Below are 27621 nucleotides of genomic sequence, written 5' to 3'. Positions count from 1 at the left end.
CCATGTCATGTGGCCTGGTCACATGCCCTTGCAGTGTCATAGCAGCCATTGCTTACAGGCTGGCTAAAACGTCCACAGGAAGGTTAAGCTATTCCACAGCCCATGGTCTTTGCTGATGAGCCATTAGCACCATCTGGCTTCTTCATTGTTGTACCTAAAAGGCTGGCTGTGGATGTTTTCCAGAGTAAGCCCATTTGAAATACTGATCCCTAGTCAATAGTCATAGCTTCAGATACAAAAATGATACATGCATACAAATAGGATAATCATATTCAGCAAAGACAGGATACTGGGCTAGATGGACCCTTGGTCTGACCCAGTAGGGCCATTCTTATGTTCTTAGTCCCATGGGTCCTGACCAGATGGTTTGGTGGAGGGGAACGTTCCCCTGTTTGGGCTTTGTCATCCTCTGTGTATTGTGTCAGGGTGCTTGGAGCTTTGGCCAGGTGGTGAGCTGGTCCTTAGGGAGAGCAGGTGACAAGGCCTCGTTGGAGATGGACTTGGTCCTTATTCCCAAATCAAACTAGCTTATTAGTTCATACAGAGCCAGGGCTGGGAGAGGGTCCCAACAATGACTAGGAGGGAGTGGACAGCTCAGGCCCATGTCACAGAGCTCAGTAGAATGGCTCCTGCCAAGTGGCCCATAATGGAAGAGCATTAGCCGAGACACAAACTATTAGCACAAGAACTGCCTGCCTTAAGTGGCAAAGCACGGAATATTCCCATCACCCCGGCCTTCCAGCAGTTAGTGCTGCCCTGGCCGGGGCACATGGCTCCAGGAAATGTCAGTTTGTGACCTTCTGACTCTTCTGTACTCGCAGCGAACCACAGATGTTTTAACCCTAAGAAGTCCTCCACCTACCAGGCCACCAGTCAGAGCGTCTCTATCCAATATGGCACCGGCAGCATGACCGGATTCCTGGCCTACGACACTGTCCAGGTAAATCACAAGAAAGGATCAAAGCCTCTGGGGAAAGATTAGGAGTTAAGGACAGGACAGAGCTGGGAAGCTAAACCAGCAACTACACTGGGTGTGAATGGGGAGAAGGGAGTTGAAAGAGAGAAAGAGAAGACAGAGGATGCAGTCAAAGAAAGAGGGCAGGAGACACAAAGCAAGCCAGAGATCATCTGCATTAGGCCGTCATGCCCACTTAGATTCTCTTTGCGTGCTTACAAGCATCGTGTATCCTGTACACTGCCTCGTGAAGTGGTAAGGGTGCATGTGCACCCCTGCCCCCTAGTGGATGGAAACAGAGCTGCTCTGCTGTGTCATAGTCCTATCGTGTCAATGACTATAGGAGGTTCTGCTTTACTGGTCAGGGGGGCTTTTGGAACAGAAGGATTTCGGTTCTCCGCCTGCTGTCGGCATGAAGTGTGAAGTGACCGTAGTATCCCGAATAGGAACCACTGTTAAATCCTAGTCGGCGAAAGGGTTTTCCCAGGATTGTTGATACACATAATACCCAGTCAGCCTATTCCAGATACCAGGGCCTCATTCTGATCTCACTATTAGATGATGTGTGTTCATTTCTCATGAGTTTAACTTCTAGTTTTTAATTGCATAGTTTTAATAGCAATAATATTAACAGTATGCTGTTTTAATAGCATTACAGCATATTTGTATAATTATTTGTTTGCAAGATTGCGTTGGAATATGATCTACCGGCATGCATAACCCATTAGTTTGAAATCAATAAATACCACTCTTAAAAGACTGACCACTGGCCAGTGGTGGGCTCACTGGAGAGCAAACACCTGAATAGCCCTTCAGGCTAGAGAACGCCCTTTGGTCCACCTCTGTCCAAGCTGGCTTCCATCCCCCTCCATCCAGCCCCCCAGCCCACGTGGGGGTGGTGTGCACCTTAACTTGATAGTTCCAGGGTTTCAGAGGCTTACATTTGTGTTACCTCAGAACCTGGCTCACATAGGGCGGTGGGGAACAGAGAGGCGTTGAGCCCCCAGAGAGGCAGGGCCCTAAAATCCTGGTTTACATGGAGTGTGCTCAGACCACCCTAGAAGGGCTGGGTTCCCCAGATCCTGGCTCTCATGGGGGGTATGAAGATGGGCTTAGACCCAAGGGACCAGGCCCCCCCGGATCCCATCACACATGGTGGCACAGAAAGGGGCTCAGGCACTGAGAGTGGCAAGGATCCCCCAGGTCTCAGCACACACCTGGGGGCAATGAAAGAGGCTCAGACCCCCCAGGAGAGACAAGCCCCAGGTAGCAAATGTGAAAAATTGGGGCAGGGGTGGGGGATAATATGTGCCTATATAAGACAAAGCCCTGAATATCGAGGCTGTCCTTTTAAAATCAGGACAACTGGTCACCCTACAAGCCCCATAGATCTCAGCACACATATAAGAGGAGAGAATGTGAGGCTGACAGGCCCCCTTCCCCTAATCCCCAGCTTCCCCTGCCACATCCCTCATGCATGCCCCCTCCCAGTATCCTACTTCTCATCTTCCCCTTATATAGTTCCACCCCACCCCGCAACCTGTTCCCTCTTCCCTCCCCCACCCATCCCCACAGTCCCCATCCCCTCACCACAGCCCCAAACTCTTCTCTCCTAGTCCCCCCAACCCCCCTCCTCTCCCTGCACTCTCCCAACCCCAGCTGCCCAGCATGACACTGTGAGCGTTCACACGTGCAATTGCTTTTCTTTTCAAAACCAGTCTGAGCCCCTTCAAATTATCTGCTGTACTCAGATTGCATTTCCCAACAGTAAAAACCACCTCAGCAGAGGAGGAGGATAGCCACACCATGCCTGCAAGTCAGTCTCAGATCTCTGCCAAGGGTAAAGGTACAATCCCTGGCTGTGGCTCCACCTCTGTGGCCACACAGCATGTCCCCTTGAGCCACCAAAGTCACCTGAAACCAGGCTGGCTGGAAAGCTCTGTGTGGTGCATGAGTGTTTACTACACAATACCCCAGCCAGCAAAGCTCTGCCTTTCATAACGCTTTCATAATTGCTTCCCCAAAGGGGCAGCGGGTGCCAGGCAGTCGGTGAGATAAATATCAAGGGACTAAGATCACTTTGGGGAGGCTGAAAGCTGTGGTTTAAGCACCAGGTCTGGGTTTTGGGTTTTTTTAAACCACATTGGTGGAATCTATTGACTTTATGAAACACTAGTTTGGGGAGGAGGGGAAGGCTATAGCTCAGGAAACTCTCTCGAGTGACCTCAGATTTGGCTTACTATGTCTACCCCAAGTCACAGCAAATTTCAAGACAATCTGAGTAAACATGCGGATGTTAGAACTCTTGGAATAGTCAGCCTAGAAACAGAAATGTCATCTTAACCTAAACCATGCACTGTGAATACCCATTTGGGGGAAGGCAGAGTGCAGGGAACGGCAGCCTCTGGCAGAATGCAGACCCATAAGGTCCCTGGGGTAGGGCTGGGCAGCTTTTCCCAGGTGCAGCATGTACAGATATGTTTGTGGAAGATTATCATTTAGAGATGCTCCCTCATAAGGGACAGTATTATGAATATAGATATTTAAAGATGTACCCTGGAAGCTGGGGTGGAGAACACAGTGTCACTATGTACAGCAGTTCACCCCAGCAGCTCCCTAGTTTGTTTTATTCCTTTCTCATTCACTGCTTTGTTGTTTAATGAACCCCAAGTTCATTACATGGTGTCAGAAGTGCTGAGTGAGAAGGAGACGGCAGTCATTTCAAAGTCAATTCCTGTGTTTGAAACTAAAGCAGAGGCAAGGGGAGCACGTGGCAGAGCAAACAGAGAACAAAGGCTTTTGTATGTATTTGGTGAGCACAATAGTAGCTTGACTAGCTTAAGGAGTGTTGCAACCTCTATCCAGTCTGCAATTGTCAGGCAATGTTGCAGAGAACTGAGAAAAAAATTGATATAGATTTGAATTGTATTTAGCAGCGATGGGGCAGAGGAGAAAAATGATACAGTGAATTTATCAGTCTTTTTGCATGTTGTTGGGGAGGAAGCATTGGGATATTTATAACAACTTTAAGTTCGAAGAAGGTGAAAGCATGAAGTTAAGTAAAATACTGACTAAATTTGGGGAACACTGCATGCCAAAAAGGAATGAGACCTTTGAGAGACAAAAAATCGATCATACCATAGAGCAATATGTCACATAATTAAGGTAACTCAGTAAAACCTGCAACTTTGGTGAATTGACTGGTCAGAGATAGAATCATTTGTGGCATTAAAGACAATGTGTTAAGAAAGAGACTGCTCTGTGAAGGAGACTTAACTTTAGAAAAAGCTCTCCAGATATGCAGGGCAGCAGAAACTGTGAAAGTACAAGCCAGAGAGCTGAATCCACCAGAGGGAGTTATCCATGTACTAAGTACAAATGAATATAGCCAGAATAGGTCAAATCAAAGAGTGGAACCACTCGCTATGAAAACTACTGCAAGGGGGAAGGCTGGGTACAGACGATCATGTGGAAGATGTGGATCACAGCATGGCCCCAAACACTGTGTTGTCTTTGGGAAACTCATAAATGTGAGGGAAATAATCATTCTGCAAAATGCTGCAGATCTCAAATGCAGAAAAGTCAAGTGCATTCAGTTGAAGACAACCTGGTTGGGGAGTTTTTCATAGATGCACTGGGATCTAGCAAGCGTGCTGAGAGGGACTGGATACTACCTGTGACAGTGAATGGAAATTATTCCACTGAAACTGGACACAGGAGCTCAGGTTAATATTCTGTCTGAACAAGATTATGAGAGACTGAAAATAAGACCAAAACTGGGATCAACAAAAATAAAAGTAACTGGTTATTCTGGAACAATTATACCAGTGAAGGGGAGGTGCATTGCTAGCATCAACCATAAAAACACCATGTGCAGGCTCCTGTTCATTGAAGTGCCAAAGAAGGTGACACCAATTTTAGGCCTGGCTGCGTGTGAAAAACTCAGTCTGGTAAACCAGGTGTTCTCACTAAATGATCATACTGAACCTGGTTATGAGGCACTCTTTCCGGAATAGCATGATCTGTTTCAAGGGTTGAGTTGCTTGCAGGGTGAACATATAATCCGGATAAACAAGCAGGTCCCTCCAGTTATCCATCCATTTCATAAACAAACTAGAGAAATACAACCTAGATGGAGCTACTATAAAGTGGGTGCAAAACTGGTTGGAAAACCGTTCCCAGAGAGTAGTTATCAATGGTTCACAGTCATGCTGAAAGGGCATCTCGAGTGGGGACCCGTAGGGATCAGTTCTGGGTCCGGTTCTGTTCAATATCTTCATCAATGATTTAGATAATGGCATAGAGAGTACACTTATAAAGTTTGCGGCTGATACCAAGCTGGGAGGGGTTGCAAGTGCTTTGGAGGATAGGATTAAAATTCAAAATGATCTGGACAAACTGGAGAAATGGTCTGAAGTAAACAGTATGAAATTCAATAAGGACAAATGCAAAGTACTCCATTTAGGAAAGAACAATCAGTTGCACATATACAAAATGGGAAATGACTGCCTAGGAAGGAGTACTGCGGAAAGGGATCTGGGGGTCATAGTGGACCACAAGCTAAATATGAGTCAACAGTGTAACACTGCTGCAAAAAAAGTGAACACCATTCTGGGATGTATAAGTATGAGAAGTAATTCTTCCGCTCTACTCCGCACTGATTAGGCCTCAACTGAAGTATTGTGTCTAGTTTTGGGCACCACATTTCAGGAAAGATGTGAACAAATTGGAGAAAGTCCAGAAAAGAGCAACAAAAATGATTAAAGGTCTAGAAAACATGACCTATAAGGGAAGATTGAAAAAATTGGGTTTGTTTATTCTGGAAGACTGAGAGGGGACATTATAACAGTTTTCAAGTACATAAAAGGTTGTTACGAGGAGGGAGAAGAATTGTTCTTCGTAACCTCTGAGCAGGGGCGGCTCCAGGCACCAGCGCACCAAGCACGTACCTGGGGCGGCAAGCCGCGGGGGGCGGCCTGCCGGTTGCTGTGGGGGCGGTCAGGGAGCCTTCGGTGGAATGCCTGCGGGAGGGCCGCCAGTCCCGTGGCTTCGGCGGCAATTCGGCGGCAGCTATGCCAAAGCTGCGGGACCAGTGGACCTCCCGCAGGCACGCCGCCGAAAGCCACCTGCCTGCCGTGCTTGGGGCGGCAAAAAACATAGAGCCGCCCCTGCCTCTGAGGATAGGACAAGAAGCAATGGGCTTAAATTGTAGCAAGGGAGGTTTAGGTTGGACATGAGGGAAAACTTCCTAACTGTCAGGTTAGTTAAGCACTGGCATAAATTGCCTAGGGAGTTTGTGGAATCTCCATCATTGGAGATTTTTAAGAGCAGGTTAGACAAATACCTGTCAGAAATGGTCTAGATAATACTTAGTCCTGCCATGAGTGCAGGGGACTGGAGTAGATGACCTCTCAAGGTCCCTTCCAGTCCTATGATTCTACATAGAAAGGTGCCATTTGCACTCCATGATAAACTCAAGGCTGAGCTTGCAAGGATGGAAGCAATGCAAGTAATACAAAAATGTAGGTGCCAACAGAATAGGTGAGCTCCCTCGTCATTGTGGAGAAAAGTAACAGCCAGCTACACATATGCTTAGAACCAAGAGACCTCAACAAAGCTATAAAAATAACATTTCAAGCTACCAACCAGAGAAGAGATTATGTCTCAATTTGCAAATGCTCAATATTTCAGTAAATTGGATGCATCCTCAGGATTCTGGTAGCTAAAATTAACTGAAGAAAGCTCAAAATTATGCACATTTAATGCCTCATTTGGAAGATACAGATTCTTACACTTACCCTTTAGTATAGCTTCAGCATCAGAATTATACCACAAAACCACATATACAATCTATGAACATATTACTCATGTTGACACCCCAATAAAAGAGGAGCATGATTGTAGACTTTAGGAAGTGCTGAATGCAACTAAAGCTGCAAACCTCAAACTAAATAGGGAGAAATGTGTTTTAGGGGTTACAGAACTGACTTTTGTTGGGGACATTATTTCCAACAAAGGTGTAAAACCTGATTAGACGAAGATTTCAGCCACTGAAATGATGCCATGTCTGCAGTCAAAGAAAGATGGCCAACGGTTCCTGGGAATGGTTAATTATCTTGGAAAATTCATCCGTAATCTATCTACCAAAGCAGCAACTTAGAGAAAACTCCTAGAGAATAAAATTGAATGGTATTTGGGGTGCAGAACAGGAGGCACCATTGGAAGGTTTAAAGCAACAACTGATATAAGAGCCAGTGTTGAAGTTCTATGCAGCCGGAAGGCCTATTTAAATCTCAGCAGATGCTTCACAGTCTGGGGTAGGTGCAGTGATTTTATGGAAGCATAAGGATTGTTGGCAATCAGTGGTATATGCATCCAAATCACTGGCTGAGGCAGAAACCAGATATGCACAGATTGAGGAGGAGCTTTTAGGAATATTGTTGGCCTGTGACAGATTCAATCAGTATATTTGTGGCCAGACAGTGGAAGTTGAAATGGACCTCAAGCCCCTGATAGTGTTATTTAACAAACCGCTAAATGACTGTATCTTAAGGATTCAAAGAATGATGATAAAGATGTAAAAGCATGATGTGGTTGTGGCCTACACACCCGGTAAATTCATGTTCACTGCAGATGCACTTTCCAGAATGGTGACTCCCACTACGAAACCAAAGGAGACCTTAGAGATAGAGATGCAAGCCTATGTAGATATGATTGTAAAGTCAATTCCCATAGCTAACAAAAAACTGCAACAAATTAAGAGGAGAAATGGAGAAAGATGAATTATTGGGGATCTTTAAAGAAGTGATCATTAAAGGTGGCCTGAAGAAATAAGCAGTTGTCCAAGTATAAGAGATTATTGGAACTGCAGATACGAACTTACTGTGATAGATGGGATGATTTTCAAGGGCAGCAAGGTTGTAATTCCAATGAGCCTCCAACAAGAAATGCTACAGAAGATCCACAAGGGTCATTTAGAAATTGAGAATGCAAACAACGAGCATGAGAGGTGCTGTATGGGCCATGGATCAATCATGACATTACTAATATCATAGGAAATTGCTTTTCTTGCTTGAAATACAAGCCACGTCAACAGGCAGAGCCACTGAGGTCTCATCCAGTTCCACAAAGGCATTATGAGAAGGTCAGCACTGATTTATGTATCTGGCAATCAAAGGATTATTTAATAGTCACAGATTATTATTCTCTGTATCGAGAAATCTGCACTCTGCACAGCACTAATAGTAAGTCAGCGATAGCCGGCATGAAGGGAATCTTCTACAGATATGGAATTCCAGATGAAGTTGTTAGCAATAATGGAAAATAATTTTCCAGCACAGATTTTAGACAATTTGCCAGGGATTGGCATCAAGTCCAAATTACCCCCAATCGAATGGTCTTGTGAAAAGGGCTATATGGACAGCAAAGAACTTTATGAAAAAGACTTCGGACAATGGGGGTGATTTGTATAAAGCTGTATTGGTATACCCAAGTACATCTCTGGAGAATGGCTCTTCTCCAGTTCAGCTGTTAGTGGGAAGAAGGCTCAGATCTAATTTACCAATCACTGATAACCTGCTGAAATCTCATGACAATGAAACCATAGGGAATATGAAAGAAAATCAGAAGTGGAAGCAGAAATATTATTTTGAGAAAAGGGCCTGTGATCTCCCGTCTCTTAGCCCAGGTGAGTGAAATGTGATTCCTCAGACACACTCTAATACTTGGGGCCAAAGGGGTACCATTAAAGAACAGCTGCATCCAAGCCCTGGTCTACACTACGAGTTTAGGTCAAATTTAGCAGCGTTACATCGATTTAACCCTGCACCCGTATACACAACTAAGCCGTTTTTTTCTACTTAAAGGGCTCTTAAAATCGATTTCTGTACTTCTCCCCTGACGAAGGGATTAGCGCTGAAATCGACATCGCCGGGTCGAATTTGGGGTAGTGTGGACGCAGTTCGACGGTATTGGCCTCCAGGAGCTATCCCAGAGTGCTCCATTGTGACCGCTCTGGACAGCACTTTGAACTCAGATGCACTAGCCAGGTACACAGGAAAAGCCCCGGGAACTTTTGAATTTCATTTCCTGTTTGGCCAATGTGGCGAACTCAGCAGCACTCAGCAGCACAGGTGACCATGCAGTCCCCCCAGAATGTTTCTACGTTCCCCCTATCATCTCCGTCCCTGAGGTTATCGCAGATTAGAAGGCGAAAAAAATGCACTCGTGATGACATGTTTTCCGAGCTCCTGCAGTGCTCCCACACTGATAGGGCACAGCGTAATGCATGGAGGCATTCAGTGGCAGAGGCCAGGAAAGAATTGCTGTGTTTGCTTAATGGCAAAAGTATCATGCCTTGCTAGCAATCCTGCCCGAGCCAGGTTGCTGTGTCAGCCTTGGGCGGGGGCATGACCGCTTTGTGAGCAGGAAGGCCATAGATATAGACATTGCATTAGATAGCTTCTGTAGCTAGAGAAAACATTCCTGTGCATTCAGCAAAGTCTGTGGCAAAAAAAGAGAAGCCCCGTAGTGTGGTGGTTATCAAGTTCACCTAACACACAAAAGTCCTGTAGTGTAGTGGTAGAACAGTAGTTGTGTTCACCTAACACATGAACCGTCACTGGTTTGAAACAGGTCACTGTTCCTTTTTCTGTCTCCCCTCCTGCATTTTTAGTCTTAGAACAGACCGCACTGTGAAATTTTACTTTGAATTATATCAATTATGAGTTAAATAATATGGAAGCTCTCTCTCAGTTATAGTCCCGGGTTCCTTACCCTTTCAGCAGCTCTGATAAATTAACATTTTTGTTAGGGGCAGGGGAAAATTTTCATGAAGCCTTTTATAGGGACTAATGCTATCTAGGACTCTGAAATAATCTTAACGTGGCCCATAGAGTGCAATCCTTCGTTCTGGATTTGTCATTCCACAAGTTGAACTGCTCCTTACTACTGTCCAGGCTTCATGAGCCATAGGAGCAAGGGGCAGGCTGGAGTAGGTGTGACCGTGCGGTGCTGCCGGCTGGGAGAGCAGCCTGAGGCAGAAGCCTCCAGCTCGCATGATATTCCAGGCAGGACTGAATCTCCATGAGATGAAACTTAAAGAAGAGAATGACCTGGAGTCACTCCCATTCGGTGCTCTAAGAGGAGGATAGCCATGTCTGTCCAGGCACCCCTGATCGACCTCACCGAGGTCTGCCAGCTGAGCGGGGCTGAGCGGGACCCCAGCTTGCAGGAGCCGGCGGATGGAGCCCCAGACCAGCAGCGGGCTGAGCCACTCACCCTGCTGCCGGTCTGGGGCTCCGTCCACTGACCCACTCAACCCACTGCCTGGGGTTCCGATCATCCAGGCAGGCAGCGGGCTGAGCGGGTCTGGTGGACGGAACCCCGGAAAAAAGGTGCGAAACGATTGTCTGCCGTTGCTTTCACGGGCGGGGGGGCTGACGACATGTACCCAGAACCACCCGCAACAAAGTTTTTGCCCCATCAGGCATTGAGAGCTCAACTCAAAATTCCAATGGGAGACTGCGGGAACTGTGGGATAGCTACCCACAGTGCAATGCTCTGAAAGTCTATGCTAGCCTCGGTACTGTGGACGCACTCCGCCGAGTTAATGGTCTTAATGGTCTTCAGTGGGGACACACACAATCGACTGTATAAAATTGATTTCTAAAAAATCGACTTCTATAAATTCACCCTAATTTTGTAGTGTAGACATACCCTAAGGTCTTACGCAATCCAGACTGATCAGGGGAACACATTGTAACATAATCCAAAAAATCTACAAGGAATCCCAGGAAGTTCCAACACATTGACAGTCGATGTGGACTCTGCCATTTCCCAACTGACTGATCATTTATCATCAACTGACAAAGGAGAACCTGGCAAGGAACAAGAGAATAATTCAGACTCTAATGAAAGGCTGATACTGAGAAGATCATAGAATATCAGGGTTGGAAGGGACCTCAGGAGATTAAACATCCTGAAAGACTCAGAGACTTGCTAACCTGCCTGGAGAAAGGCTATTGAGGAAAGTGAGTGGTAAAGATTCACTCCAGAGTGATGTGCTGGTAACCTCTCCTCTCTAGATAGTTGACACACTGGGTTTATGGAAACACACTAGACGGGCTGAGAATTTAATGTGTGTGTTATTAGATAGTTGTTAGCTGTTTATATATACGTAGATAAGAGCTACTGGGTTTTTCTGTTTTTTAAGGGGGAAGATGCAGAGATATGTTTGTGGAAGATTGTCATTTAGAGATGCTCCCCCATAAGGGACAGTATTATGAACACAGGAATTTAGAGATGTGCCCTGGAAGTTGGGATGGAGAACACTGTGTCGCTATGTACAGCAGTTCACCACAGAAGCTCCCCAGTTTGTTTTATTAAAGGTTTTATCCTTTCACATTCACTGGTTTGTTGTTTAATGAACCCCAAGATCATTACATAACATGCATCTGATTCTCCCCATCCCTCCCCCCAAGGTCGGAGGCATTGTGGACACCAACCAGATCTTTGGTCTGAGCAAGACCGAACCCAGCTACTTAAGCTACTTTCCCCCCTACGATGGGATCCTGGGTCTGGCCTTCCCCAGCATCTCCTCCTCTGGAGCCACCCCCCGTTTTCGACAACATGATCAAAGAGGGTTTGTTGTCCCAGGACCTCTTCTCCGTCTACCTGAGCTCGTAAGTCAGGGCTGGAAACAGCCCATCTGTCTGCAGCGAGATTCACACTCCTATAGCGCCTCTCACACTGAGCGATCCCTGCGATGTTTGCATCAGAATTCCCAAAACACAGCCACCTCTGGGGTAGAACGTGGCAGCCATTCTGTGCTAGTCAGGTCTGGCGCAACCACTAGGCAAACTAGGTGACCGCCTAGGGCACCAAGATTTGGGGGCGCCACCGCCAATCAAGACGATGGCTGCAGATTGCAGACTGTAGGGAGGACGTATATGATAAGAACCACTCTCCCAATGAATTGTTCTCCGACTCCTGCCATTTAGAAAGCCAGCGAAGTCCTTTGATTGTGAATCAATAATTGTACAGATATTGCTGTGTTGGTAGGTACATTACAATAATAGCTCCTCTGTCTTGTAGATCGCACAGCAGCCAGAAGGAGAGTGGAGCAGCTTGCAGCGGGAAGTGTAAGACCCCCGCTGGGGCTGAGCTGTGCTGTCTGTGCGGTGCAGGCCGTGGCCGGCTTGCACATGGCATGCTCGGAGAGCAGGATTTCCAGGCAGAGGCTCTGCTCCCTGAGGAGAGAAGGGAGGGATGCTGCGGCTGGCAGCTCTGCCAGCTCTCTCGTATGGAGGGGCTAAGCCGCTTTAACCCACCTCCCTGTGCCCCAGCTTTCTACCCTCCCGACCCTGCTTTGGCGTGAGGGCCACGCACTCTCTGCCTCACAGTCCTGCCTGCCCCACATGCTCCCCCCTCCCGGAGCGAGAGCCCAGCATTCAACTCCCCAGCCAGGGTGCAGGACGGACTCGTGAAGGCAAAGCAGGCGACACGCTCCCATTGCCCTGTTGCAATTGCACTTGGCCCTCTGCTGCATGCCAGGGATTGGAGAGGAAAGCGCCCATTTCACCTTGCGGCTCTTTGAATCCTATCCCACCCGCCGCCCCCCCTGGCCAAACCCAGATTGCGCCCTCTCCCCCCTCCACACCCGAACCCGGCCTGCTTCCCCTCCCCTCCCCATCAAACACGATCCCCTCTCTGACCAAACCCAGTCTGCTTCCCTTCCCCACCTAACCCGATACCCCAATGACTCAACCCAGTCTGCTTCCCTTCCGCTCCCCAGCCAAACCCAATCCCCCACTGACCCGAACCCATTCTGCTTCCTTTCCCCACCAAACCCGATCCCCCAGTATGACGGAGTATCCACCATTCTAATTTTATAAAAACAACAAGGAGTCTGGTGGCACCTTAAAGACTAACAGATTTATTTAGGCATAAGCTTTCGTGGGTAAAAAACCTCACTTCTTCAGATGCATGGAGTGAAAGTTACAGATGCAGGCATTAGATAATGACACATGAAGACAAGGGCCAATTCAATCAGGGTGGATGTAGTCCACTCCCAATAATAGATGAGGAGGTGTCAGTTCCAGGAGAGGCAAAGCTGCTTCTGTAATGAGCCAGCCACTCCCAGTCCCTATTCAAGCCCAGATTAATGGTGTTAAATTTGCAAATGAATTTTAGTTCTGCTGTTTCTCTTTGAAGTCTGTTTCTGAAGTTTTTTTGTTCAAGAATAGTGACTTTTAAATCTGTAATAGAATGTCCAGGGAGATTGAAGTGTTCACTTACTAGCTTTTGTATGTTACCATTCCTGATGTCCGATTTGTGTCCATTGATTCTTTTACGTGGGGACAGTCCAGTTTGGCCAATGTACATGGCAGAGGGGCACTGCTGGCACATGATGGCTGTAGTGAGTCGGTGTGGCTCCCCTCCTGTCCTGAAGAGGGAGCACCGGCGCAAACACCCAAGTGGGCGGAGCCACCGCCGCCTGTCCCCGCCCCCCGGAAGTCACGGGGCGGGACAGGAAGTATAAAGGCCGGCAGCCAGAGCTCAGTCAGGCGCCGGCCATCGCAGGGAGCAGACGTGCGGTCGGGAGCTCCCCGCCCGGATACCTCGGAGGCCCGAGGTGGATGCCCTAGCTGGCCGGAGCTGCCCCGAGCTCATTACGAGGAGGAGCCGCCGGAGCCCGTCCGCTCCCGCCGCTGGGAGACGCCAGTGGAACTCCCCCACAGCAACCCCGAAGGGGAAGCCCCGCCCGAAGCCTTGCCGCCCTGCTGTTATCCGGAGGAGCCACCCGAGGGTCAGTGGCCGGACTTCCCCACGGAGCTACCGGACCTACCGCCGAGCCCCAGCAGAGAGGCGGCTCCACTGATGGACTGGACCGCAACCGGTGCCACAGACGAGGTAGGCCCCGAGGGGGATAATGGAAGTAGCCCGGGGGTAGCCGACCCCAGTCAGGCTACAGAGGCCTGTGAGCCCATGGCAGTGTGTTTCGGTCAGGATACCCCACTGACCGGCAGCGACACTAATCGCTGCTAGGGCCCCGGGCTGGGACACAGTGGAGTGGGTGGGCCTGTGTCCCCCCCTGCCACCCCTACACACGGGTGGCAGGCTTCCCCCTCACCCAACGTGCAGGTAGGAACCTGAGCCCCTTACCTGCCGGAGCTAATTGCTTGGTTGTGCTCTGCCCTGAACCAGGGCCGGAGCTACTACACTGCTTGCCTGCTCAGCCCCTGCTCCAGAGGGCCTGAGCTAAATTGACTGTTTATGCTCCGCCCTGACCCAGGGCCAGAGCTAATAGACTACTTGTGTGCTCAGCCCCTGCCTCCAAGGGCCTGAGCTTATAGACTGTGTGTGCTCAGCCCCTGCTACAAAGGGCCTGAGCTTATTGACTGCTTGTGCTCGGTCCCTGCTCCGGAGGGCCTGAGCTAAATTGACTATTTGTGCTCCGCCCTGCCTCCAAGGGCCTGAGCTTATAGACTGTGTGTGCTCAGCCCCTGCTACAAAGGGCCTGAGCTTATTAACTCTTTGTGCTCAGCCCCTGCTACAGAAGGCCTGAGCTTATTGACTGTTGGTGCCCAGCCCCTGCGGCAAAGGGCCTGAGCTTATTGCCTGTGTGTGCTCCGCCCCTACTACAGGAGGGCCTGAGCTAATTAACTGGCTGTGTTCAGCCCCTGCATCAGAGGGCCTGAGCGAAGTGACTGTTTGCCAGCCCAGCCCTGCGCCAGAGGGCCCGGGTTCTTTGACCGTGATTTACTCAGCCCCCTGGACCGGAGGGCCTGAGATCTGAGCTAACTGACTGTTTAAATCGTGCAGTAGGGAGTCGGTGTGGCTCCCCTCCTGTCCTGAAGGGTCGAGCCCCGGCGCAAACCCTTTTACAATGGCATATATAACATTAGTAGACGTGCAGGTGACTGAGCCCTTGATGGTGTGGCTGATGTTGTTGGGTCCTCTGATGGTGTCGCCAGAGTAGATATGGGGTCCAATAACATGTATTAATTCTAATGAACAATGCCATATTATGCAGTAGTTATTTTTGAAAGTTTATAATAAGCAATGCTCCGGGGGGGGGACGCAAAGTGGAAGTTTCGCCTAGGGCACAAAATATCCTTGCACTGGCCCTGGTGCTAGTGCCATATGTTTTGGGGAGCAGAAGTGAATGATGATATCTCTAATAACAACTGCAGGGGGAATTAACATTAGGAAGAATCTAGTTACTAGTTATGACTGGAAAATGGGTCTCCCCCCCCCCCCCCCAAGAAAATTTCTACTTTCCAGCAAAAAATCAAACACTGAAATAATTCAGTTTGGAAATATTGCCCTGGTGCCTCGTGGGAGTTTGAATGGGGGTATCTCATGCTTCCATTCTCCTATCTAGGCTGGAGTCCCTGGTCAGACTACACTGCCCATGATGCACCACTGTCCCCCCTCATGGTGGGGAAAGGGTGTTGCATGATGTGAAATGCACCAGTCTGACTCTATCTCCCATTGAATTGATTGACATTGTCTCGTTAGCCAACAATTTGTGCATCTTCCCTGACTCTCCTCTCTCCCTTCTCCAGCGACAACAAAAGGGGAAGCTTTGTGATGTTCGGCGGCATTGACTCATCTTACTACTCTGGGAGCCTGAACTGGATCCCTCTCTCCACTGAGACTTACTGGCAAATCTCCATGGACAGGTATCGCCCACCCCTTGGCCCTTCCACCTGGGGGCTATTGGAAGACAGGTCAAATGTTACTGAATTGTACATCGGAGCCAGGGAAGCTCAGCTGTCAGAGTCTAGACAAGATAAGAGACAAGGGAGCCACAAAAACACCTTCCATGGAGCCATAGGAATGGGACTCCACCGCTAGGTTAGGTCAGGTCAGTGATTCTCAACTTTGTCCTCTCCCATCTGGGCAGCTCTGTTTAGCAGTATGGGAAGGGCAGGGTAGCTGTGACCATCAGTCCCAGAAGGCTGTAGCACAAGGAGCGACGGGCAGTAGCCGCGGAAGGAAAAGTCTAGGATGAGACGTCAGAGCAAAGTTCTTGGCAGTCATAGCAAAGGGGCGGTGGGGCAGCTCCACCCCACAGGACGCTTCCTGGCTGCTTGTGGGGATGAGATTGGGAGTGTTCCTGGGGACATTCCCCTGACTCTCTCTCTCTTCCAGCATCACTATGAATGGCCACCTTATCTCTTGTGCTGCCAGGCTATCATCGACACTGGCACCTCTGTGCTGGTGGGCCCCCCCCCCCCCAGCCATCTCCAAAATCCTACACTACGTTGGTGCCCGCGGGGACTCCGGTGACCTGGTAAGGTCAGGGAGGAGGGATGGATGTTTCTAGAGGCGTCTGCTATACACGTGCATAGCCGAACCCCTGATTTCAACACCACTGCCCACAAGCTGCACCCAGCCAGGACAGGGATCAGCTGGGTCACTCTGCAGATTCCCTGGTGCTTCCACCCTCACCATAGAAACACAGGAGAGGTCACCGTCCCCAGCACGTGGCCAGGCCACATATAGAATCCGGGACCGTCTGAGCTGACAAAATTGGTTCAATTCGCAGAGGCTCAGGCTTTCAGAGCCAGAGGCTCAATCCCTGGAGAGGCCCCAGTCACCAGCTCATTCAGACCCCATTGCTAACCACATGCGGCTTCCCTTTGCCCAGATGCGTCACCTCCCTTGTTGGAGAGTTGAGTGCTGGAGCCGTGACTAACCTGGCTCCTGGATGTTGCCTTTCTCCCTACAGATCAGCTGCAGCGCCAAGCACACCCTGCCCGACATCATCTTCACTATCAATGGCATCAAGTTCCCTCTGCCCGCCACCGCCTACATCTGCCAGGTAAGTATCCGTGTCGGGGCCTCTCAGCAAGGGCTTGTGCCTGAGGCTGCAGGACCATCACTGAAATGCAGCACAGAGTCCGTTCTTAGCATGGGGGGCGGCGCAAAGAGCTCTTCCCCCAAAGGGACTGTACAGGCAGCCTGTAGAGCTGGCTGCCCCAGGAAATCACCATGCCAGGGGGCTTACAGGAGAGGCAGCTTAAATAAGCAGCTACCCGGCTAGGAGGCCACTGAGGAGAGCATCCTTTGTCTTACCAAGGGATCTCGAAGGAGGAGAAGTGGTTGGCGTGGAGCTGGGAACTATCTCTCCAAGTGGTTTAGTTTCCCAGACAGAACGGCTGACAGAGGAGCACTGCGGAATCCCCTATGCTGTTAGGCAGAGACAGTTGAAACGGGGTCGCTCAACAAAGATGATCTCCCTTAAGCACTTGGGGCCCAGCGTGATTCCTGAATGCCCTACGGTACCAGGACTAAATAGCAATTCAAGAAAATACCTTAAGTGGAGAAATGGAGCAGCTCAAAACTCCACCAGAGCTGAAGCTGGCTGGAAATATGGAAGACAAGTGGAAGAGATTTAAACAGGGCCTTGCATTGTGTCTGCAAGCAACGAGTGCCAGTGAAAAGGGCGGCAATCAGACGTAGCCTTATTTCTGACGAGAGCAGGTTCTGGTGCACGTGTGTCTAAAATTTCAGTTAAGTCAGGTTAACTATGAAACTGTATTACAAAAATGTAAGGAGTACTGCACTCCACATAAAACTGAAGCTTATGAGAGTTTAACCTGAGGTTCCAAAAGGAAAGTGAAACTAGAGTAGAATTTGTTCCTGATCTAGAGCTGGGGAGCCAATTTTGCAGGGTTTTTTAGGGGGCAGAGCGGGGACTAACCGACTCCCTGAGAAGAGACAACACTGTGACTGGAATGCGGAACAAAGCCAGGAGACCCAGAATCAACCCTTCATGAAGCACTCCAAGTCCAGAATGAACCTCGTGGAGGATGGACAGAGCTCTGACGCTGCAGGCATGATTGAGAATCCAAAATGCTGTAGGAAACCCGAAGAAGAGCTCTGTGTAGCTCGAAAGTTTCTCTCTCTCCCCAGCAGAAACTGGTCCAATAAAAGTTATTACCTCCCCCACGCTGTCTCTCTAACAGGAAACCTAAGGCAGAAAGGCGCACGCAGCTCAGACACAATCAAGGAAGAACAGCACCAGCAGAAGTTCAGGCAATGCCTGGCATATCAGAAGAGATACAAGAACCACCATGAATTCCATCGCTTTGCAAGAGTTTGCCAGCACCGGCAGAGTGCGCACAGCCTGGACAAAGAGGACGATGACAGTACCACTAGCTCAGCTGTTTCATAGGAGCAACGGTTGCAGCAAAAGATGACCAGGCTGTCACAGCCGGAGAGCAAATGGTTACGTTGGACACTGGTGCACAAGCCGATGAGTTGCCACAAATAGTGTTATCAACACTAAAAGAAAAGCCACGGGTAAACTCAGGGCTTATAGCAGTGAGATTATCCCCACTAAAGGAGTATGTGAACTAGACATATGGGTAAACTGGGAAAGCTACAATGTGGAATAGTACCCAGGAAAAGTGCACCTGTTACTGGGTTAAGTGTGTCAAGCCCCTGGACTCATCAAGGGGGTGCAAAGAGTTTGAGGACATCTTCCAGGGGATGGAGAATATTTCAGCAGAGTACAGAATAGATCTGAAAGAGCCCAACCACCCCACAATTCACACCCCAAGGAACGCTCCCCTCACCCTAAGGCAGAGGCTGAGAGAGGAGCTGGATAGACTCATTGATCTGGGAATCACAGAGCAGGTAGAGGAACTAATAGAGTGGGTATAATCATTGGTCGTTGTAGAAAACACAGACAGAACCCTTCGCTTATGCATAACCTCAAAAGACTTAAATGTCTGAAAAAAGGGGATGTTTTTCACTACTACAGGGAAAGACATTTTTGGGGAGATGGTGAATGCCAAGTGTTTTTCTACAGGGGATGCGTCACAGCAGGGTTCTGGCTGGTGCCCTAAGAAGGACAGAGCACATGTTTGTTCTCCTTCAGCATCTCCTTTGGGAGACACCATTTCCACAGATGGACACTTGGCTTGTGTTCAGCACCAGTGTTTCACTGGAAAATACAATATGCTTTTGCTGGTATAGAGGGTGCCATGGTTTACGCAGGCAATGTTCTGATCTGGAGAAAACCAGTAGAACATCTTGACCAGAGGCTCTGGGCAGCTGGGAAAAGAGCCAGAGCTGCTGAGCTAAAGCTAATACGAACAAGCATATAAATTCTGTGTAATGGAAATAATGTCACTGGGCAAGAAGTTAGTCTAGCAAGGGGCACAGGTCGATCACAGTGTAGGTGAGACCATCACCAACATGCTGGCCCCAACAGACAAGAAAGGGTACAATGATTCCTTGGAACAGTGAATTATGTAGGGAAATTTGTGCCTAAACTAACAGCTCAAACAAGCCAGCTGAGAGCATTGCTGTGCAAAGACATGCAATGCACCTGTGGTGCAAATCTTCATAGAGAGTTTGAGACAATTAAGGGGTTAAAAAGGCCACAGTCCTGTGAAACTCTGACAGTAAGCTCAAAACTCAGTTGTCCATGGACACCTCTGAAGAAGATATTGGCACAGTCCTCCTACAGCAGGATGGTCAGAACGGGAGACCAGTGGCTTACACATCACAGGCACAAACAAAACTGGAATGACCATATGCTCAGAGAGAGGAGGAGACTTCGGATTTTTGTCCACAGGTGTAAAGAGTTTCATGTCTTTATTTATGGAGGCCAGTGTTCGCTGAAACTGACCACAAACCACGTATTACCATTGCCAAAAGGAGCCTGGGAACCATACAAAGATTACTTTTTCAGCTGCAAAGATAGGATTTGCAAATTGAATACGATCCTGGGGGAGATTTGGCAGTCTCAGACACGCTCCCTAGAGCATTTGACAAGATGGCAGTGGAGCAAAGTCCAGAGCTGTTCTACATGTCAATTTGATTGAAAAATCAGTCCAGCCTCAGACAAAACGTGGACTGCGATTGCCAGAGTTACTGCTTAGGACGAGACGCTGCAGAAATTGGTTAAGGCTGTTAGCACTGAGTGACCATGACCACATGTTCCCAGCCCCTATCACCAGTTCAGGGGGAAGCTCTCAGTCCTAGATGGGATTTTGTTTAAAGGCACCAGGACGGTGATCGCTGAGCTATTGCAGAAACAAATGTTAAAAAGGAGACATGAAGGTCATTTAATGATTGAAAAATCTAAGCAAAGGGTCAGAGACATTTTACACTGGCCTCAAATGAACAGCAACATTGAGGAAGCTGTCAAGGCTTGTCGTATGTGCCAAAAAAGCAAAAACCTATGTTAGTGGCAGAGGAAAAATTGTTCCCCTGGAGTAGAAATTTGTCTACATTGGCTGGAAAAAAGAAGACTATGTATTTGTCCTAAATTACTAGTCTCACTTCCCTGAGGCAGCCATACTAAGGTACTACAGCTAAACAGTTGATTGTGCATCTCTATTTTTGCTAGTCACAGTACACCTGCCATAGTGATGTCTGACAATGGGCTGCATTGAGTTTTAGCAGTTTGCGGTGAAGCTTGGGTTTAGACATGTGGAGAATATGGAAATGTCTGTAATATTTATAGGGAAAATATGCATGACTCAATTTCCCCTACTTACTTTGTATTGCTCGGCACTGGGTCTGGAGGAGTTAATTTCTTCTCGGGGACAGGGGGAATAAGAGATGGCTGCTGGTCACAGAAGCCTGCCCAGGTTGGCACGACTGACCTATCAGGAACTGACCGCATAGCAATGTAGTGCCCTGCAGAGACAATGGAAGACCAACAACTGGACACTGACTGGCAGCCAAGGGAAGCAGAACATGTGACCACAGTGGAACTGCAACTGGAGACGGGGACAAACTGTTAAGCAGGCTGCTCCCAGTTCACAGAGATTACATCCACAAGGCTATGGAAGAGGGGGCAGGTGATTCCGCCAACATGGATTTAGAGTTAAATTGTGCTGTCCTAGGCTAATCTAAGAACTCCTCAGCCCTGGATTCCAGGTGACTAATGAATGCTGGATTGTTTTAAAAAGGCAGCACAGCAAATCTCTAATGGTCATATTGCTCCCAAAGGGGTAAAATCTCACTGGAGAACCCTGTTGAGAAACACAGGAGCTGAATCCAGAGTGCCTGGTCTTGAAGTATTGGAGCCATGGGGCTTGCCCTTGAAAAATTGGGGGCCTAGGGCCTAGAATTTTAAGGGGCACTCCCAGAGAGACTGTATAAAGTTTGGAGGCATGGCACACCCTGTAAAAACCATGCTAGTCCCCATTATCCCACATCCAATAGGACGGTGAAAAATAGTGTTAAAATAACAAAGGGCTGAGAGTCAGACTCTGATCCATGCTTAGCACAGTTCAGCTACAGGATGGCACCAATGAACATAGGTTGTCACCTGCAGACGTGGTTTAACAGAATACTGAGACCTAGAACGCCTGCGATGATAGAATCTGCTGTCCCAGGAACTGGGGATTTGCAGAAGAATAAAGAGAGACAGAGACAACTAAAAAAAAGCCAGATGGTTTGGGATCCCAGGAGCTTCCACCAAATCGTGGACATGATGCAGCGTGCATCTGTAATGGAAATCAATGGCCACCAACAGCGGTGAGGTCACGTGAGGCTGCCCTGAGGTTGTATGAGGTGGTCATCCCAGACGGACACATACTGAGGAGGAAGAGGTGACACCTTCTCCAACATCCAGAAGGGAGGGAGGAGGGGCGCTGGGTCGGCCGGCTGGCCTGAGGGAGTCTCAGTTAGACAACAAATTGAGCAGGTGGAGACAAGTGAGCCCCGGGACATACCACCATGGAGCAAATGGACAGCAGTAGCACTGACACATCAAGGGAGATCAGCAATCCAAGCTAGAGTGAAGGGTGCCTTGGAAATCAATTGAGCGTTACTAGTGGTTGGTTATAAGCATACGGAATGGAGCATTCTATGAGTGCTGTTTAAGTGGCATTGTGACTGAGTACTGGCTGGAAAAGGAGGAGATGGTATCGGTCACTGTCCCTTAAGAGGGTTAGCATCCCAGACAGGAAGTCTGGGGAGGGGCTGCAGAGGCCCATGTGCTGTTCTGCAGAAGCAGTTAGAACTGAGCACTGGGGAATTCCTTCAAGCACCTTGGGCCCAGAGTGATCACTGTATATCCCGTCTGAAGGGCAGTGACCCCTAGCAGCTGGCTGAGGCATTGAGTCGGTACTGACTCACCGACTGTACTCACTGCCTGTCTCCTAGCCATGCCCGCCCCAGCCTCATGCAGCTTAGCTTGGGAGCTCCGAGATCTCAGCCCAACATACAGGGAGTCAGTGGAGTTCCAGCCCAATAACCCATGTCCCATTTTTCCTCGGTGCAGAACTCAGGCTCTTGCTCTCCCGGCTTTGAAGGCATCGACGTCCCCACCTCCTCCGGAGAGTTCTGGATCCTCGGAGACGTCTTCATCCGCCAGTACTACGTTGTCTTCGACAGGGCCAACAACCAGGTGGGCCTGGCCCCCGTGGCATGAACACAGCGCCGTCCCTGGGACACTGTGATGGAACACTGACCCCGGAGAGTCTCCGTTTCTCCAGAGCCCAACACTGCGTATCGATCTAGTGCTAGGAATTGCTGCTAGGAATTAAATGGACACACGCTATGCCCCACCCCACACTCACCCTCTCGCCTCTAATCTTACCAACTGTAGAATAAAGGACTATTAAAGCATCAGAGTGAATTGTTTCTCTCTGATTGACTATGTCATGCCTGGACTCCTCCGATGGAAAAGTGGTGACATATCCTCATAGCTTCTGCTGATGCTGCTCAGTCTTGACCTGCCATTCCCGTCCTGGGCTCTCCCAACACACACAGCTCTGCTGATGCCCCTCAATCTTTATGCACAGTCCCCATGCTATTCTACTCGTGTACCCAACCACGTGACCTCTGATCTGCCAATGCCCCTCAATCCTGACCTGTTTGCTTTGTTACCTCCAACAGTAACTTGTGAAATGGTTTTCTGGGTGTAACTTTGACATGAAGAAATTGTTTATAAGACGAAAGAAAACTAAAAAACAAAACTGACAACCCATAGAGTGTGCAAATGAGTTACATCATATAAAAAAAAGATAAACAAATGAGTGGTACAATGTACAAATACTTAAAGCAACCCCCTCTTCAGGTATGAAGTTGTAGAATATAAGATCACATTCAAACAAAAACAAAGTTTGATTAACTATATTTAAAGGACTGGTTCACTAACGGGAGGATAAGGTTCACCAAGCAATGAGAATCAACCAGGGTATTCAATCAATAACTTAGAACACTAAAAACATTAGAGGGACATTCTTATTCAATTGAGGTAGGCTAATGGTTAAGCATCGGCAGCATAATTCAGTTACCATACGTGAAGAATTAGTGCCATATATCATAGAATCATAGAAGATTAGGGTTGGAAGAGACCTCAGGAGGTCATCTAGTCCAACCCCCTGCAGGATCAACCCCAACTAAATCATCCCAGCCAGGGCTTTGTCAAGCCAAGCTTTAAAAACCTCTAAGGATGGAGATTCCACCACCTCCCTAGGTAACCCATTCCAGTGCTTCACCACCCTCCTAGTGAGATAATTTTTCCTAATATCCAACCTAGACTTCCCCCACTTCAACTTGAGACCATTGCTCCTTGTTCTGTCATCCACCACTGAGAACAGCCGAGCTCCATCCTCTTTGGAAACCCCCTTCAGGTAGTTGAAGGCTGCTATCAAATCCCCCCTCACTCTTCTCTTCTGCAGACTAAATAACACCAGTTCCCTCAGCCACTCCTCATAAGTTATGTGCCCCAGCCCCCTAATCATTTTTATTGCCCTCCGCTGGATTCTCTCCAGTTTGTCCACATCCTTTCTGTAGTGGGGGGCCCAAAACTGGACGTAATACTCCACATGTGGCCTCACCAGTGCTGCATAGAGGGGAATAATCACTTTCCTCGATCTGCTGGCAATGCTCCTACTAATGCAGCCCAATATGCCATTAGCCTTCTTGCCAACAAGGGCACACTGTTGACTCATATCCAGCTTCTCATCCACTGTAATTCCCAGGTCCTTTTCTGCAGAACTGCTGCTTAGCCAGTCGGTCCCAGCCTGTAGGAGTGCATGGGATTCTTCCATCCTAAGTGCAGGACTCTGCACTTGTCTTTGTTGAACCTCATCAGCTTTCTTTTGGCCCAATCCTTCAATTTGTCTAGGTCACTCTGGACCCTATCCCTACCTTCCAGCATATCTACCTCTCCCCCCAGCTTAGTGTTATCTGCGAACTTGCTGAGGGTGCAATCCATCCCATCATCCAGATCATTAATGAAGTTGAACAAAACCAGCCCCAGGACCGACCCCTGGGGCACTCCACTTGATTCCGGCTGCCAACTAGACATTGAGCCATTGATCACTACCCATTTTGCCCAATGATCTAGCCAGCTTTCTATCCATGTTATAGTCCATTAATCCAATCCATACTTTTTTAACTTGCTGACAAGAATACTGTGTGAGACTGTATCAAAAGCTTTGCTAAAGTCAAGATATATGTCCACCACTTTCCCCATATCCACAGAGCCAGTTATCTCATCACAGAAGGCAATCAGGTTGGTCAGGCATGACTTGCCCTTGGTGAATCCATGTTGACTGTTCCTGATCACCTTCCTCTCCTCCAAGTGCTTCAAAATGGATTCCTTGAAGACCTGTTCCATGGTTTTTCCAGGGACTGAGGTGAGGCTGACCGGTCTGTAGTTCCCCGGATTCTCCTTCTTCCCTTTTTTAAAGATGAGCACTATATTTGCCTTTTTCCAGTCTTCCAGGACTTCCCCCAATCGCCACAAGTTTTCAAATATAATGGCCAATGGCTCTGCAATCACATCAGCTAATTCCCTCAGCACCCTTGGATGCATTAGATCCGGCCCCATGGACTTGTGCATGTCCAGCTTTTCTAAATAGTCCTTAACCTGTTCTTTCACCACTGAGGGCTGCTCACCTCCTCCCCATACTGTGCTGCCCAGTGCAGCAATCTGGGAGCTGACCTTGTCTGTGAAGACCAAGGCAAAAAAAGCATATAGCCAAATACAAATTCAATTAAAGTAAACTAGGTCACAAACAACATTATAATTCAACTCAATATCAATGATCTTGAAGTATAGAAGAGAATCAAAATGCAAACTAGTAAACTAGTTAGGATAATATGTGTCAAAGCAGTGTCAACTTAGACAATGCTAGGAAAACCAATAATTCCTTCTAACACTGTCTTAAATAAATTATGTTTCTAGGACTAAGCATAGGATTCCAAGAGAGAAGTTTCGAGGTCATAGGACAATTCCAACCCAAGTTTATAAAGTGGCAATATGAACATGCCTAGCTGAAAATCATCACAATAACACAATAGCACCTTTCCCAGAGCTGAAGAAGAGCTCTGTGTAAGATCACAGGCTTGTCTCTCTCACCAACAGAAGTTGGCCCAATAAAAGATATTACCACATCCACCTTGTCTCCCTAATATTTTGGGACCAACAAAGCTACAACACCACAGAAAAAAACAACGATTTGAAAGAAGCTTGGGTTACAGTAATCACAATAGGATTGTCACAGTAACAATGCCAAATGAATAATAGGGTTTGCTCTGGTTTGGATGGAGCGTCACGGATCTGGTAGCACTCCCCAGGCTGCTGCATGGGGATCCCAGCACTTACTCTCACCTGCCCTTGGCTTGCTGGGGCTGGACAGGGTTTCAGCACTGTCGTCAGCTTTGGGGTCTCTAGGCAGGCACTCCAGGTGTAGACCTGGTTTCTGACACCCTCTTGGAGGTGGGGTCTCCAATCACCTAGGCCTTCAAATTAGTGCTGCCTCCCCACCAGCTCTTGCATGTCCCCCAGAATCCAGCTGAAGGTTCATGATCAACCTAGCCGGCCACTAGATTGATCCGGACTCTGGACTAGTAACTACAGGGCCGCCCAGAGGGGGGGGCAAGTGGGGCAATTTGCCCCAGGCCCCGGGCCCCACAGGGGCCCCCACGAGAATATAGTATTCTATAGTATTGCAACTTTTTTTATGGAAGGGGCCCCCAAAATTGCTTTGCCCCAGGCCCCCTGAATCCTCTGGGCAGCCCTGAGTAACTATAACATCAATTGGCGGGACAGTGTATGTGTGTGTTTGTGTGATTGAATGCATATGCTAATTGTATTTCCAATAAATGCGGCATATTGCCTTTTCCCCTGAAAAAGATCCCATGTGCTTCTTATAAGCATAACACTTGGGACATGATGTGACCCTTGTAATTCACTGATGTTCTGCAGAACTGGCACTTATCAATGGAAAGCTTCAGTCCATAGGCCTCCAACCTGTCAAGCACTTTAAGAAGTCTTTCTTCATGCTCCTCTACGGTTCTTCCAAATACAATCAGGTCATCCAAATAAACCAAGACTTGCAGTAAGTTCATGTCTCCCACAACTTTCTCCATAAGATGTTGAAATGTGGCGCATGCCCCAGAAATCCCTTGGGGCCTGCGTTCAAACTGATAAAACCCTAATGGGCAGATGAAGGTCGTCTTCTCCTTATCTTCTGCTCCCAGAGGGATCTGGTAGTGTCCACTTCGAAGATCCAATAATGAGCACCACTGGCTCCCCAACAAACAGTCTAAGGCATCTTGTACTTGAGGCATGGCATACTGATCAACCACAGTACAGCTGCTTAGGGTGCGGTAGTCGATACACATCCAGCTTTTCCCATTCTTTTTACGGACCACCACAATGGGTGAGGCGTATGGGCTGCGGGACTCTGTAATGATGCCATTTGCAATCAGCTCCTGAAGATGATGTTGCACATCTTCCATCTCGGAGAGCGCAATCCTCCTAGATCGCTCTCTGAAGGGTTGAGAGTCATGCAGTCTGATGTTGTGCTCTACCCATTCTGCACATCCCACGTCCCACTCATGCAGTGAGAACACCTTGGATCTTCCATAAAGTTTCTTCCTCAGGCGATCCTTCCACTCCTCAGACAATGATGAATCTCCAGAGTCAAACTTTGCAGGATCTATCACCGGAACTTGAGTTTCACACTGGGGTCTTACAATGGATTCAGGCTTAAAGAGGTTTGCTATCTTTTGCCCTTGCTTCACAACATCACGGCTTGTTTCATTAGCAATCAGTATAATCACTTTTTCCTGGGCTCTAGCAGGTAAGGTTATGACTCCACTGGGGACCAGCACACCTTCAGGGAGCTCTCCTTCAGCCAGCTGCTCTACCCTTGCTAATGCCGCTCATCTGCCTTTCAGCCAGGTGCTCATGACAAGCACTTTTCACTCCGTCCTTGCAGGCACTACTAAAGGGGTCGTGCTCGTGTACCTCAATGCCCCCACTGGTAGCTCAGATGTCTCCTTTTTAGTGCTCTCAATTTTCCTATAGGCTTCAGCACAAAGCGTATGGATCATCAGGGTATTCAGGTACTAGTCCCCAGCCCGTCATCTGCAGTAAACCACGAGTACCTTGAAGAGACTGGAGTTGGTCCCTGTCAGCACAGACACATCAGAGATTCCTATAGGGTTGGGGCATATTAAGGCAGCTGTGTCCACCTCTTCTCTTACCCCAGCAACCTCCTCTGGGAATTCCAGGTGCACTGTGACATACCCTCGGTAGGGGTATTCATCCATGCTGAGGCCACACAGACCAATGCCAGTCAGTGGCTGTATAGGCAGGTGCCTAAGCATCTGTTGGTAGAATGACTGAAATATAATCGTCACTTGAGATCCAGTGCCAAGCA

At 48.4% G+C, this 27621-nt stretch overlaps 1 pseudogene; it reads left to right on the top strand.

Annotated features, from left to right (window-relative positions):
• Positions 1-102: 102 nt before the first annotated feature.
• Positions 103-22367, top strand: LOC135877819 (pepsin A-like; annotated as a pseudogene).
• The last annotated feature ends 5254 nt before the right edge of the window (positions 22368-27621 follow it).

Source organism: Emys orbicularis, chromosome 4 (assembly GCF_028017835.1).
Source record: "Emys orbicularis isolate rEmyOrb1 chromosome 4, rEmyOrb1.hap1, whole genome shotgun sequence".
NCBI classification, from domain to species: Eukaryota; Metazoa; Chordata; order Testudines; family Emydidae; genus Emys; species Emys orbicularis.
Note: the sequence above shows the minus strand (reverse complement) of the source record. Positions and strands in the feature narration are given on the sequence as shown.